This window comes from Festucalex cinctus, chromosome 8 (assembly GCF_051991245.1).
Source record: "Festucalex cinctus isolate MCC-2025b chromosome 8, RoL_Fcin_1.0, whole genome shotgun sequence".
NCBI lineage: Eukaryota > Metazoa > Chordata > Actinopteri > Syngnathiformes > Syngnathidae > Festucalex > Festucalex cinctus.
In genome coordinates, this window is record NC_135418.1 from 25830461 (window position 1) to 25844684 (window position 14224).

The 14224-nt window shown below is 38.5% G+C and overlaps 2 protein-coding genes across 11 annotated transcripts in view; one reads left to right on the forward strand and one right to left on the reverse strand.

The window, feature by feature from the left end:
• The window catches only part of rap1gapb (RAP1 GTPase activating protein b), a 94867-nt gene that overhangs the window by 69927 nt on the left and 10716 nt on the right, over positions 1–14224 (reverse strand). The window lies entirely within an intron of this gene.
• Positions 6622–14224, forward strand: part of phc2b (polyhomeotic homolog 2b (Drosophila)) — a 91021-nt gene continuing 83418 nt past the window's right edge. For 8 of the 10 annotated variants that reach the window (XM_077530973.1, XM_077530974.1, XM_077530978.1 and 5 more), the window contains exons 1-3: positions 6622–6823; positions 6910–7431; positions 8048–8151. The gene's annotated coding sequence lies outside the window, so the exon portion shown is untranslated. Of the gene's footprint in view, positions 6824–6909; positions 7432–7752; positions 7844–8047; positions 8152–14224 lie in introns of those variants that run through there. The other 2 variants (XM_077530969.1, XM_077530970.1) reach the window with 1 other exon arrangement.

The following is a 14224-nucleotide window of genomic DNA, read 5'->3' on the forward strand; positions in this document are numbered from 1 at the left end:
GGGGAAATAATGTTTTAACCTAAAACATTATTAACGGACTAAACTACAACCAAAGGGTAAAACGTGACATTGGCATGATCTTTTGGCCTTGTAGAAAGTGCAAACATGAGTTAATATAACTTTGACCTTTTTTTTTTTTTTTTTTTTTTTTTAAATTCCTTTTTGTCATAAAGCTGCCCTATGTAACAATTGTATTTGACCCATTTATGACTGAAACATCTTCTAATTAGTGGATTAATACCTTAGCTATTCACAAGCCAATAGTTTTCAGGCTGGATTTGGGTTTGAATTTCCCACCGTCTGCAGATGTGATGTCGTGTATGTGAAGAAGGGTATGTGCAGTTTCATTTTTCTTTTCATCAACAGGTGGCAGTAGCAATTCAAAATAAAATTTTCTCAATTTAGTAGCTTTAAATATTGTGTTGGTTCACACTAGATATGAAGGTGCCCCTAATATTGAGAACACACTTGTGATCAAATAAACAAAATTGTCATTGTCTTGTGCCTCACCAGCAAGTGCAAACTTGAGTCTGCATTACTCTGCCTTATAGTGTGAATTGTTTGTTTGTTTGTTTGTTTGTCGATTTTCATTTTATTTGCCCATGTCCTCCTGACTATCAAGAAAAAAAATATTGTCCAATCATGTTTATTTTTGATATTCCCCAATCTTTGTGAAGTAACTGGAATACTGCAAAAGAAATTTTTGAAAAAAAAAATAACTTTTTATTTTTAAGCTATGATGTGTCCACTACAGAGGACATCTTTTTTAAACTTAAATGCTAGGCTGAAATACAGTTAAAATAATTCAAACAATACTTTAATGTGTTCTTTAGAGTCTTATAGAACACATGCTAACAACATTTAAAGCCTAAATTTGTTCAATAAAAAGTGTTATACACTTACTTTTCCTCTTCCCTAAAAAGTGTTTGCACTGGGAAGATTTATTTTATGATGCAGTCAAAGGTAGTAACGCTGTACACATTTGGTATCATTGGAAAGCTCTGAATGTCCTCTATAGCGCACAAAAGGAGTTAATTCAGTCGTATGCACTGGAGGAGAGCTATTCAGGTTTTAAAAGGTCCACTACAGAGGACAAATTTGAATTGCTGGTAGTCAGGATTGTGTCTCTGTAATTTTGATTATGGACGCCCCCTAGTCTGGTCACAGTCACGTCAAAGTGACACATGAACACATGAACATAAACAATTGTTACTGTATACAAGCGGTGAGATGCAGAAGTATTTGGTCAGTGGCAGACGTTGACAAGAAGAAGGCAAATAACTGGAATTTGATCCCCTGCAATTCTGGCTCCTAAAGATTCACTGGTGCCCAACGAACCCGATACGGTACACTCTTGGGGCTCTCTGTTTGTCGACAATGCAACCGTGGCAAATTCCGCAAATGCTGCAAGATCCTGACTTTTGTGCCAGCGCGAGGCTCACTGCACCTGCTTGCCAATTTGGCAGACCAGTCGCCTTCCTGCAAGCTGGGCAGAAGAGGGATTGAGTATCAATGGAGATGGGCCTTTGGGGGGGGGGACAATTTGGTGGCAGAGAGTCAATCTATGTCCACGTCTGACCTTGACCTTGTCTAAAGTGAATTTGATCTGGGAGCAGTCAGGTAGACAGATGTCAAGCGATGACGTGTGTGATGGATGTCAGATGTATTTCATTCATAAATATGTGAACAGTGGACATCAAAGCACCCCCACGTCAGCGCAGACATCACTCTCAGACCCATGTAAGATATTGCTTGGGAGCTGCCTCAAAGTACGCAGCAAGAACTTGTTAACACATTCACTGCCAGCCCAGCAAAAATCCATTATTTGACGTCTTTTTCCGTCAATGGCAGTCAATGAGTTAATGATGTGAAGGTTATTGGGCCCTCGGGCATTGAGAAAACACAAAGTCACTGCGCCTCAGTGGTCTGAAATCTTGCTCAAGAAGGCACAAATACAGGCAGGCCTGCGTTATGTTTGCCATTGAACATCTTTGACTCAGAGACTTGAAGGCTTGGGAGCAAGTGCCAATACAATACTCAAGATTGGAAGATACACAAAATGACTAAGTTTGCCAGTGAGCATCTGTAGATATAAGCTAAATCAACTGTAGCATCATAAAAAGATAACTCTTGCATCACTTTGTTTTCTTCCTCTTTAGTCTTCTGCTTCCTCGTTAGTTTAAGAGCACTCCAGCCTAAGCCACGAACTGGCTGTAAACCCGTTATCGTCCCCTCTGGTTCATTGATTCTCCTCTGTCACACTTCGCAACGGCTGGACGCCCCCGTGACTCCCCACTCAACCTTTTTTTTTTTGTTATTCTATTAAGTGCGACTGGACTCCGGCCAGACGTGGGTCATAAATCAAATGACGAGATTTAGAGGACGGGGATGCAGGAATGTGTCCCACAACACCAAGGTCCTCCCATCCCCTTAAGAATGGATCGTGACATTGATTAAGTGTGACTGGATCATTTGTTTTTCACTTTCCAATCGTCAAGTCACTCTCTGTGCGAAGATTGGCCTCGATGTGCGGGATCGTAAAAGAACATGCCCACAAGGCGAGAAACTTATCCGAATGCATCCATTTGGCCGCCCAGGTCTGTTGTCGTTAACTCTGTTGTTTTTAATTTGATGTTCTTTTTAATAGGAATGAGAAAACCTACCGATCAAGATTCAGAATCATTATTTTTACTGGTTTGCTACAATCCATTGCTTTTACTTGTCACTTTGTGGAAATTTGAAATATTACCATAGTGATATTTCCTGCAAGATCTCATCTGTGTAGAGTGAAAGTTTTATAACAAACTGCACCATGTTGGGTTGAGTTTAACCCTCCTTTCTTAAACGATCACTATATCGTTCGTGTTGTATTGTTATATGTTGTATCGTTCCATCCTTTAGAAGCCATTTTATGTCAAGGAAATGTGATGAAACTACAGAAAGTCTTGTAAATTAGAGCCAAGGAGCAAAATTTTCCTACTGTCACTCATGCTGCCCTCAGGCAGGCTGCCGATAATGACACCAAAATGTCACATCTCTCCTGTTACCATGACTTCATTTGTTGTTGATGTAGCAAGTGTACCTTCCCATGCTGTCTTTTTTTTTTTTTTTTTTTTAAGTGAAATTGTGGTGATTTACTCGAGTGAATGCAAAAGGGCAGTCGCGGTGTAATTAGTCTTCGTCTGCAGGGTTAAAGTGCTCCTCAGCCTTGACTTTGGAGAGCCTGACTGGAGATGGAGGGAGGCGGTGGGGGGGGGGGGGGGGGGGGCGCTAATGAGAGTCTGAGCACTGTGAAATGAGGTTCAGTAACCCCCCCCCTGAAGCAGTGCCACATAACCACATTAGACTTTACACTAACAAGTTCCATCCACAGCAAGAGAGAGGACAAGTTGATAGCACCCGAATGCAACACAGACCGGTTCAAACAAGTACGTGTTTTTCATGGACCGGCAACCATTCGCCGATGGTGAATAGAGGGGGAGAGCTATATAATAAAAAAAATTGTGATCATTATCACAACTTTACTTTGTTTTTATATTGCCAGTTTTAAAGCATCTGTAGTGAAAACTAAGATAACTCGAGAGTATGTCAATATTTTAGTAACATCGGAAGTAAAAATAAATAAATAAATAAATAAAAAAGATGATGAACAAAGAATATTATTATTATTTTGCTCAACAGCAGCTACAATAAATAAGCAGTGAGTTTGGTCTGGTTGCTAGCCATGCAGTTAGTAGCGGCTAACTTGCTAATGCTACTTGAGGAGGTTATTCAAACTCCACTAATTTTTATGCTTTTCACATCGTCACTTACTGTAGGTGGTACTTGCTTAAGTAATTAACAGGTTTGTTTGTATTGCCTTGTGTTTGATGACATAACTTTCACTTTATTTACTCATTTAGTTTAAAACGAACTTCGCTCGTCAAAATAGCTTCATCGTCGAAAGATAATGCCAAGCCATGGAATAAAATACATAAAAACTTGAAATGCAATCGAACATGTTAGAAATAATAAAAATATCAACCAATGCCAACAAAAATTGAAGGTAAATACAGATTTATGTTTGGTTGCAATTCAACCGTATATACTTTCAAGTTACGATTACATAAATTAAAAAATACATTTTACATAGTCAGTTTTAGGGGTGAATAATGAAACATTTAGGTAACAAATATTACCAAATATTGATAATGTAAAAACTCCGTGGGGCGGCTGCGGCCGATTAAAGAACGAAGTGGGCCATATATATATAAAGCACCTGCTTAATGCACGCATATTTGCATATGTTGCATTTTGCCGGCAGAGTAGCAATTCAGAGCAGCACGTTAATCTTCAAACTCTGCAGCAGAAGCTTCGTCTAAAGTGTCTTTAAGGCTGAGCAAGAGCCAACGGCGTATTGTTACACTTCCTCCCTGTGGGGAAACGGCCAAGAAGGACTCGTTAAATATTTAAGAGGCGTGCGCGCTTACCCGAGTGCCAACGAGTTAGCAAGGACAACACGCTGGCGGTCGGCGCTATTTGCATTGCCGTCTTTGTCAAACTTTCCGCGGGGTTTATTTTAATTTTTTTCTTTTTTGCCGCTCTTCAAAAGCCGTCCGTGATCTTTTAATATGATCTCTTCTACAAGCCGATTTGAAAGCCTTCTCAGCATCATCTGTGGGAGGAATTTCAATTTAATGTTGTGACTTTAATCACTTGTGATTTAAATACTTCAGATGTTTGAATGCAAATAAGGCTGCCGGGCTTTATTGATGAGGTTTCATAATCCACTACGACATCTACGACCGCAGACAGTCTACCCAGGTTTTTAACGATAACAATCTACACATCCTCTGGCCTCGACATTAGGCGCACGAGCCCTGCATAGGGAGACATTTTGATGCACCTCATTACACTGGATCTCGGAAGTGCACTGATCTCAAAACCAAACTCCAAGGCGAACATGCTGATTTTTGGTATGATTGTGAGATCTTGCTCTAAATTTAATGATACTGCACTATAATATAATATAATATAATATAATATAATATAATATAATATAATATAATATAATATAATATAGGGCGGAACGGTGGTCGAGCACGTCCACCTCCCAGTTCTGAGGACTCGGGTTCGAGTCCAGGCTCCGGCCTTCCTGGGTGGAGTTTGCATGTTCTCCCCGTGCCTGCGTGGGTCTTCTCCGGGTACTCCAGGCTCCTCCCACATTCCACACATGCATGGCAGGTTAATTGGGCGCTCCGAATTGTTCCTAGGTGTGCGTGTGTGTGTGGATGGTTGTTCGTCTGCGATTGGCTGGCAACCAGTCCAGGGTTTACCCCGCCTACTGCCGAAAGCCAGCTGAGAAAGGCTCCAGCACCACCCCCCCCCCCCCCCCCCCCCCCCCGCGACCCTTGTGAGGAATAAGCGGTCAAGAAAATGGATGGATGGATAATATATCTGCGTCAGGATTTAATCGTGTCCTCTTTGGTCATAAATAAACCGATGTTTGGTGCAAATTGTTCTTTTCCATTTGGGCAACCCTTTGGAAAGTGTGACCAAACTTCACCAGCACACAAGCAATACAAATCTTGTCATTGATGGTATCAGTGTGTAAGGATTCTAAGCAAACTGTTACGGGAATCTCTTTGGAAGTATGCCCATGATAAAAAAAAAACCACGCCCTTGAGAACATATCCTGCTTGGCACAGTCAATAAAAATTCATTACAGTGACGAGACGGCTCATGGGAACAAGAGCAACCTAATGGAGGTGCTTCGAGGAATGGCGAGCCAGGAAGTACTTATGATCCTCCCACGCTGCGGACTGACACACGCAAAGTTGGACGTCCAAGCAGACGAGACAGACGCTGCCAATGATGACTTCACAGCGGCGTGTGTGGGGGCGAGTTGAGAAGACGAGCGTCAAGGCTGTATCTTCGTTTTAATGCTCATGACTGTGGCCATTAGGCTATCTCATGTGGTGCCCACGTTGCACGCTCACAGAGGAAACCTCACGGATACACAGCCAACTAGTACTGTACATGCTGTATTTTAGATATGTACACTATAAAGGAACGTCCAATGCAATACAATTGGCGGTTTATATGTCGCTATGCAACGATATAATGGACTATAAATGCTATGGAAGCAACTCGCCCATACTATACACATTTGAACATGACAAACAGCAAGTCTTAACATCACCATTGTACATTTCAGTGGAGAAAAACTACACAGGAATACATAATTCATACACAGTGACAAATAAATTAGTGTACTCATTCGTCATACACTTTCTGTTTCTTCCGCTGACTTTCCTCAACCTCTCTTTAGTCCATCTGGGGAAATGGTGTCTTTGCCGAGCAACAATTAACAGCACATACAAGAAATTAAAAGGGGAAAAAAAAGTTTGGAAAAAATCTTTGCCAGGAGTGTGATGAGAAGTGATTTATTTTAAATATTATTCCCCCCTAAACTCACTCAGTAGCGCCATTAGAAGAAGAAAAATATAACCCCTAAAACCAGCTTCACTGATGGATACGAAATTGGGAGAACATGGCCATCATAACAGGAAGCACAAAAATGTCATAAAGACCGAAATTGAACAGGAAGTCAGTTATTTTGCTTTGAAGCAACCATTTTGGCCAAATTATAGACAACTTGCATGAATGAGTCCCATTTGGAAGCAAGTATCTTAGATACATGGGCGACACTATATTTTTTCCCCGCTTTAATTATTATTATTACTGCTAATTTCTGTTTGACTGTCAACATGACTGGAATGATCCATAAAACAACACAAATGATGGCCTAAAACACTTTCCACGGTCGCGCGCATTGAAACTGGTAAGAGGACAAAAGACAAGAGGGTGAATATGAGTATAAATGTGCCCTGAATGACTTTTATTTCTATTTTATCTGTTTTCTCACAGCCCATTTAGAGTGTCGAGCCGCGGCACACCAACACAGAAGAATGGAGGCATCATAATAGAAGATTTCGTGATTGTGCCCTCGGAGCAATGCAGAGTGAGGATACAGAGGACTGAGAAAAAAAATACAATCGTTTTAGAGAAGGAAAAAATAATAAAAATAAAAATAAATAATAATAAAAAGCCAGCAGGGCACACAAGTCCTCCTGAGGGGAAGGCAATCCGGAGCGAAGCCCATTAGGAGGAATAAAGGAGAGTCGTGGCGATGGAGATGGAGAAGGCTTATTATTTCATGTAAGCACTACTGAGTTGAAGAAGAGGAAGAGGAGGAGGAAGACGAGCACCCTTAGGGGCCACATCCCTAGATTAATGACTGTGCAGACGGACTCACTTTGATTTATCCCCATGAGAGCGATGCCGAGATGTCTAATGGACATAATCGCTCCTGACCACCTGAAGACCCGAAGGTCTTGTCATATGTGGATAAAACCTTGGCCTCAGTCAACACGTGCACGACCCACAAAGGTAACACACACACACACACACACACACACACACACACAGTTGAACATAACTTTCAAAAATGTGCCTAAAAAAATAAATACATAATCACCAATTCATAATTTTGTGCTTTCTGAAACATTGTAAAACACAAATGAATGGAAATTACATATATCCTTTCCAGCCTCAACCAAAATTGTTGTTATGAGGAATACACAATTAAATAAAATGTAAAATATCACTTCCATTTACTGGACATTGTAACGTTGTTCTTATGTATGCCATGCATTGTCCACCTGGGGGCAGTACAGACAGCCTAATACAGATAGAGGCGCACAAAGAAGAGTTTCTCACCAGTGACTCAGTAGTAGTAAGCGCCAGTAATTCTTTTTTTTCCCTTCCTTTCCTTTCTATCAAAGAAAAAACGATTATGCCTGTGAGTAATGTCATATTGTCCATCTACATTTGTTGCGTCCGTGGGCATATAGCCGTTGCTTAAAAGGTTAAAAAGCCACATCGCTATCCGTTAGCCTCTCAATGGCGTATTGCATTGTTCGCTAGCATTAAGCTAAACAGACCATCTGAAAGCTAAGCTATGTGCTTGTGTCATTTCAAATGGTGTTTTTTTATCTTTGTTCAGTGTGACAGCCTGAAAACCTCAACTGGGAGTTACAAGAAACAACTTGAGGCCACTTTTGAAGAATTGTTCGGTATCTGCCAAACTGCAGCATGTTATGGAGTGAGGTGAGTTCACTGCCACCAGACAGAACTGGTATCTTAATTAAACAATTATTGAATTAGTTAATGAATAAAAATAAATAAATAAATAAATAAATAAAATAATTAAATATTGATTTACCAAATTGTATGGAAAAATAGCTGCATAAATCTCACAATTATCAAACGACTGTTGGTGATGTAATTAAACGCTCAGTGGGCTTGATTAAAGTGTGACGTATGTGATCAATACATGGATTGTTCTAAATTATGCAGAAGAAAGGCGCATTGTCTAGCATGAATGAACTGTAGCTAGACAGAAACACTCATGGGCCACATTGAAGCCCACCAAAGTCAACGCACAACCCACTGTTGAAGCACACGTGCTTCTAAGCCAGCAGACAGATGAGAGGGTGGCCGATGTGGGTCATCAGCTTCTGATAAACTGCCATTCAGCTCTGGAGAGAGTGAGCGGGGGGACCTGGGGTGTGTTTTTCCTGAAATGATGGATGGTGTAAACAAGCGCTGGTCCGGTAAAAAATAAGGGGAGGAAATTATGACATTTCATCTAAATTAGTAGCAAGAGAACAGCAGATTTTACAGGGTCAGAGATGCTGCTGCATTTATTTATTTATGTTACCCTGCCCACCCAGCCACTCATTAATTTATTATGCTTTGTTGGCTGTACTTCATTTTTGTCACAGTCATCACTGATTTGTGGAAAATGCCTCATCATCGCTACATCCTTAAATTGTAATATTACAATAATAAAAACCTCTTATAAAATAAACGTGTAATGTTAAAAAAAAACATGTTACCAAACTATATGTTAAACTGAATGTTAGGAGGGGAAAATGATGTAACTGAGTAACGAAACTTTTTTTTTTTTTTTTTTTTTTAACGGGAAAAAGTTTAGTTCCAAAGTTAAGGTCAGAATCTTACGAAACTTACACAATAAAAAGCGTTAAAATGAAGTAGCAAAAACTCCTAACACTAAAGTGTAACATTACAAGAGAAAAGTCACCATTGTACTTCAAGAAAATCATACATTTCTCAGATTTTGCAAAAGAAACTTTTACAATCAAAGTTGTACTACTTATTTCCTTTTTCAATGTAGCCACATGACTTGTTTTGCCTCCACAGAGAGGAACGGCAATGAATCTGCCGTCTCTACAAAACCTTTTCAAAGCGACAAAATTGAGAAAAAAAAATTGCAAGTTATTATCCCTTTCTTTCTTAAATGTCACATAGCGTATTACTTTCATATCCCCAACGAGACGATTTAGATTTTTCCATCACACCGAGCAAAAATTGCTGCTTGCCTCCTTTCTTGTCCGGTGCGAGACGTCCCACATGCGTCTCAGCATGAATGTCGGGGTAATCTTCAGAAATGTGCGCACTCACTCACATGGCTGCGAAATAGCAGCCCATTGCTTAAAAAAAAAAAAAAAAAAAAAAAAAAAAACTCACACCATGGGCTCGAGTGACTAAAAGGAAAGCGTGGTGAGATCACTACAGGGGTGTTCTGCGTCCTCAATCAAAGCCAGAAAGGCTTCATTGGATATTTCAGTCGAAAGGTTAAATTTTACAACTATCTTAAAAGAACAGATTCCTTCAGAAATACAATTTAAAAAAAAAAAAAAAAGGAATTGCAATAGTAGCTTGTTTCTCCACGAAAAATAACAACTTGCATTACGACTATAAAGGGTTCAGATGATGGATGGCTATAATTGTTATATTGCAACTTTATTCTCATAAGAAAACAACTTTGCTAATAATTTGAGACTTTATTGCCATAACATTACAACATTATTCTAGTAATATTACAAAAGTTAACTTTTTTGGAACATGACAACAGTTTTGCTCATAAGATTTTTTTTTTTTCATGTTACAATAACTTCTGACAATATTCCAACTTAATTTGTCTAGATTTTGACAACAATTTTGACAATTATTTTTTACATTACAATTTATTTTCATAACTTTCTTGTGTAAAGGGGCAGGCAATCCGAAAATGTTCTTACAATAATGTTTTCTATGCAGCCCCACTAGTCTAGTAAATATGGTGTTCTGATTAATATTGCACTTGTGGAATATGAATTAAAGAATAAATCCAAACAGACGTGGTGCCCCTAGAGGTGCTTGATAGTAGTGCAATCCCACTCTTGAGTGATGCCTAATTTTCCACTAAACAATAAAATTGCTTTATTCTGGAGACATTATCGTTTTCTCATGAATCGATGTTTTTTTTTTTTTCATAAATCTACAACTTTGCCTGTTTACATGACTTCCGTAACTTAATTAATAGCTTTTGCAGTGAAACATATGCAATATTATTTGTTATATTATTACTTACTATAAAACTTTTTTTCTTGTAAATTTACATGTTTTTTTACTACTGGATTTGGTGGTTCACTGCCGGATTTGCCCCAATGCAAAATTCCACTTTTCCACGGATTTAATGGCACATTATTGCAAAAGAAAAATGGCACATGTGACATTTTGCATTCATGATAACACAGAATTGTTGTCATATTTTACAATGATGTCTGCAAGTAGCTGGAGGCTTATATGAATCAGCAAAGAACATTTGTCTGCATCTCACCTTTAGTATCTCATTCCTCACACTCTTCCATTGTCTTACACACACACACACTGACACGATGATAAGCTGCCGTCTCAATGTTAACGTGATAACTGCAGCACCTCCGTGAGGAAACGTCAAATTAAAGATGACAGATTTTAAGTGGGAGTCCTGGAAGAAAAAAAAAAAAAAAAAAATCATATTCATATTAATCGGCCTCAGTGCGTGTGTTAGGAAGGCAAGGGTCGTAATGTCTCTCCAAATGTCATTTTCTGCCGCTACTCTTTTAGAAAATATACTTAATAATGCATTCCAGCACTCCATTAAGGCTTTTTATTTGCACATTGACAAAGTAGCTGTTGCTGCTTGATGATTTGTTGTGCTTTTAGGCAAAAGACTCACAGTTATCTTTTTATGCTGAAATAGTTGTTTTGTGTATAAAAAAATAAACGAGAGGGATTAAAGTTTTAATGACTGCCGAAAGTTCTTTAATTCTTTTCAGATAAAAGTCGAAATATTACAATTCCCAATTGGCCAGGTTTATGGTGGAAAAACCATCCTATTGCATTAATAAAGAGACAGAGACAGATGGACAGATGTTCTCTTGCCTTTCTCTGTCTGACGGAGAGGAAAGTACTTTGACTCGATTATAGTGACCGCCGTAAATTAACAATTCGGTATTCGCAAATTGATGTATTTACTGTTTTTTTTTGGAGGCGGTGTAAACTGTCCTCCGCCATTTGCCGAAAATATCAGCTATTTACCGCCACCTGCTCACGCCACAGCAATTAAAAGTATTACTTTTGAAACCATCTGGTGGAATCCAGATATTGTTATAAGGTTTACCGTAATTCATTTGGAAGTATGTTTTTGCTTCTTTCCTGCTACTAGTGAATACTATCGATGAGTTTCATGCAAAGGTGGTTTATTTGTGTTGAATAATTTCACTATGGAATAACATGCTAGAAGCATTGTGTTGATGCTTTATGATCCTCTCCATCTATTTACAGATTATTTTTTTTTTTTTGTATTCACGGTAGGGCTGTGTCCCTAACCCTGCAAATAGTAGGGCTCCACAATACTATAAAAAACAAAAAAAAAGAGGTTGAGAATTTGAGACATAAATTATCCCCGACAAATTCTGCCTAGCAACAACTGACTACAAAACCTGACATATGTTGTACTTCTTGAACTACATGTACCCCCCCCCCCCCCAAAAAAAAAAAATAAAAATAAAAAAAATCCTTGAAGAGTCCTTGAACCTCAGAAGGTGCCCCCCAGCATCTGAGATATTTAATTGGATTAAATGCCATCTAGCGCAGACAATAAAAATAATTCCTGACGACCACGAAATTAAAGAAGGGTGCAACATGCAAGGTGACCTGACAGCAGACCACAAACATCCTTGTCACAATGTCATCAGATATGGTGCATGATGCGGTCCACATGATTAGGTGACACAAACATGGATGCTCGGACACAAAAAATAATTTATTATGTTGCTATCAGATTGATGTTCTCAGGAGGACACAGGCATCAAAGATTTATTTGTCCTCTTTGAAAGAGCTAATCAGCCACTCAAACACTAAATCAAGAAACGGGGGGAAAAAAACTCACATGAAAAGAAAGATAACTAGACTGGATTATGTCGACATATGACTGCAACAGCACAACAATGAACAGAGAAAGGTTGAAAGAAACCACGGAACTAGTGCTGCATTTGAGGAAGGTGTTAAGTTGGATTTATCCCACAAGGATTGTCTCATTTCTGACCTCAAAGCGTTCGAGGCAAATGTAAACAACAAAGATGGCTAATTCCGATAAATTGTTTGTTATTCAGGTTTAACACAATTCCAAATCACGTTGTGTGAACATAATTTCAAATAACTAAATTAGAGGAACAATAAATAAATATCTGCCTAAAATCTTGCCGTTTATGTTTTGCCATTTCCAGTCTGTCTCTCCACAGGGGTTGCCATTTTCTAGTGAAGGTTAGTTAGGGTACATTTTTTCAGATCTCTTGAGTTCAAGCAGGCGTTCCTGTGTTGCACACTGCCTGATATGTTGTAACTAACTAACTAACTAACTAACTAATTTCTTGGCACAGAGATCGGGGAATGTTTATTTCCTCATTTTGACATTTTCAGAGGGAGCGGCCTTTTATGAGGGTGGGCTAGAGTTTATAATTCACACACGTTTCTCTGAAGAGGGGTAATTAGGGTGGTGTTTATTTATTCAATCGGATGATTAATTTGGGGTCATGTATTTAACACATTCACTGCCAGCCCAAAAATGTATCATTTGACGTCTTTTTCCGTCAATGGCAGTGAATGAGTTAATAGAGTTGAGGTTACTATTTGTGAAAACACAGCAACTATTCCTTGTATAGTGGCATGGGGTGTTTCTTTCCTCAATTTCAGCAAAGGCCAAAGGCATAATAGTGTGCTTGGTTTGTTTCTTGCCTCACTCTATAAATGCCCACAATTAATGCGGCTTCAGCTAATGCCAACTAAAGCTGAAATTTAGCCACTCGACACCAATCAACAGCAGCAATGCACTGAATCAATCTCTGTCAAGGTTACTTCACCAGCAAAATACATTTTTGTGTATAAACAGCCGCTTAGCAATAATCTCACACAGTGCACCACAGGTCTTGGCAGCTATCTCAAACGCCGCAGGAAGTGACCCTCACCTGGTCATAAACGGACAAGTACACATATAGAACAACAACACGTTAACTTGTGTTGTTTTTCTTTTACGCTGAAGGGGTGAGATGTGATAAGTTAACAAAAAATAAAAAATAAAATAAAAGGGCTAATACAAATAATTCCCTCTTATCAGTTTAGTTTTAAACAAGTCACCTCCAAGCTAAAAAGTTCAACGTAAGTCAACACACATTAAATTGAGTAAAGCCAAAACAAAAATATGTTTTGGACAAATCTGTGAACTTAATTAATATGTTGGCTTAAATATGATGCAGATACACAGAGCGGTTCACCGCCTCGGAGTGCACAATGCTGGATTTAAATTGGCGTGAGTGCATTTTGTGACTATCAATTATTGCTCAAGTGGAGCCGCTAAAATGAGCACCTATTGTGTTGCTTAATGGGAACACAGACAGGCGTCAGTCTGAAGCTTTTATGGTTCGATTCAGAGCCACCCCATTTGTTCCTCTCAAACACTGGAAATTGCATTCAAATAAATGAGAAAGTAAGTGCATGTCATCAGGTGTTTTTGAAAGGAAAATTTACAAAAACAAGAAACATTTGTTTAGCCATAAGAATGTGTTTTCACGGATAGCAAAATACTATTTTGCCAAAGCAAAATAATAATAATAATAATAATTAAAATAAATAAATAAATAAATAAATAAATAAATACATAAATAAATAAATTAATTAATAATAATAATAATAATAATAATAATAATAAAATAAAAATCCTTTGTAACTTTGGTGTTATAGAGATGTTTCCTCTACTACAGTGTAACTGTAAAATGTACATTTTTTTTTTTAA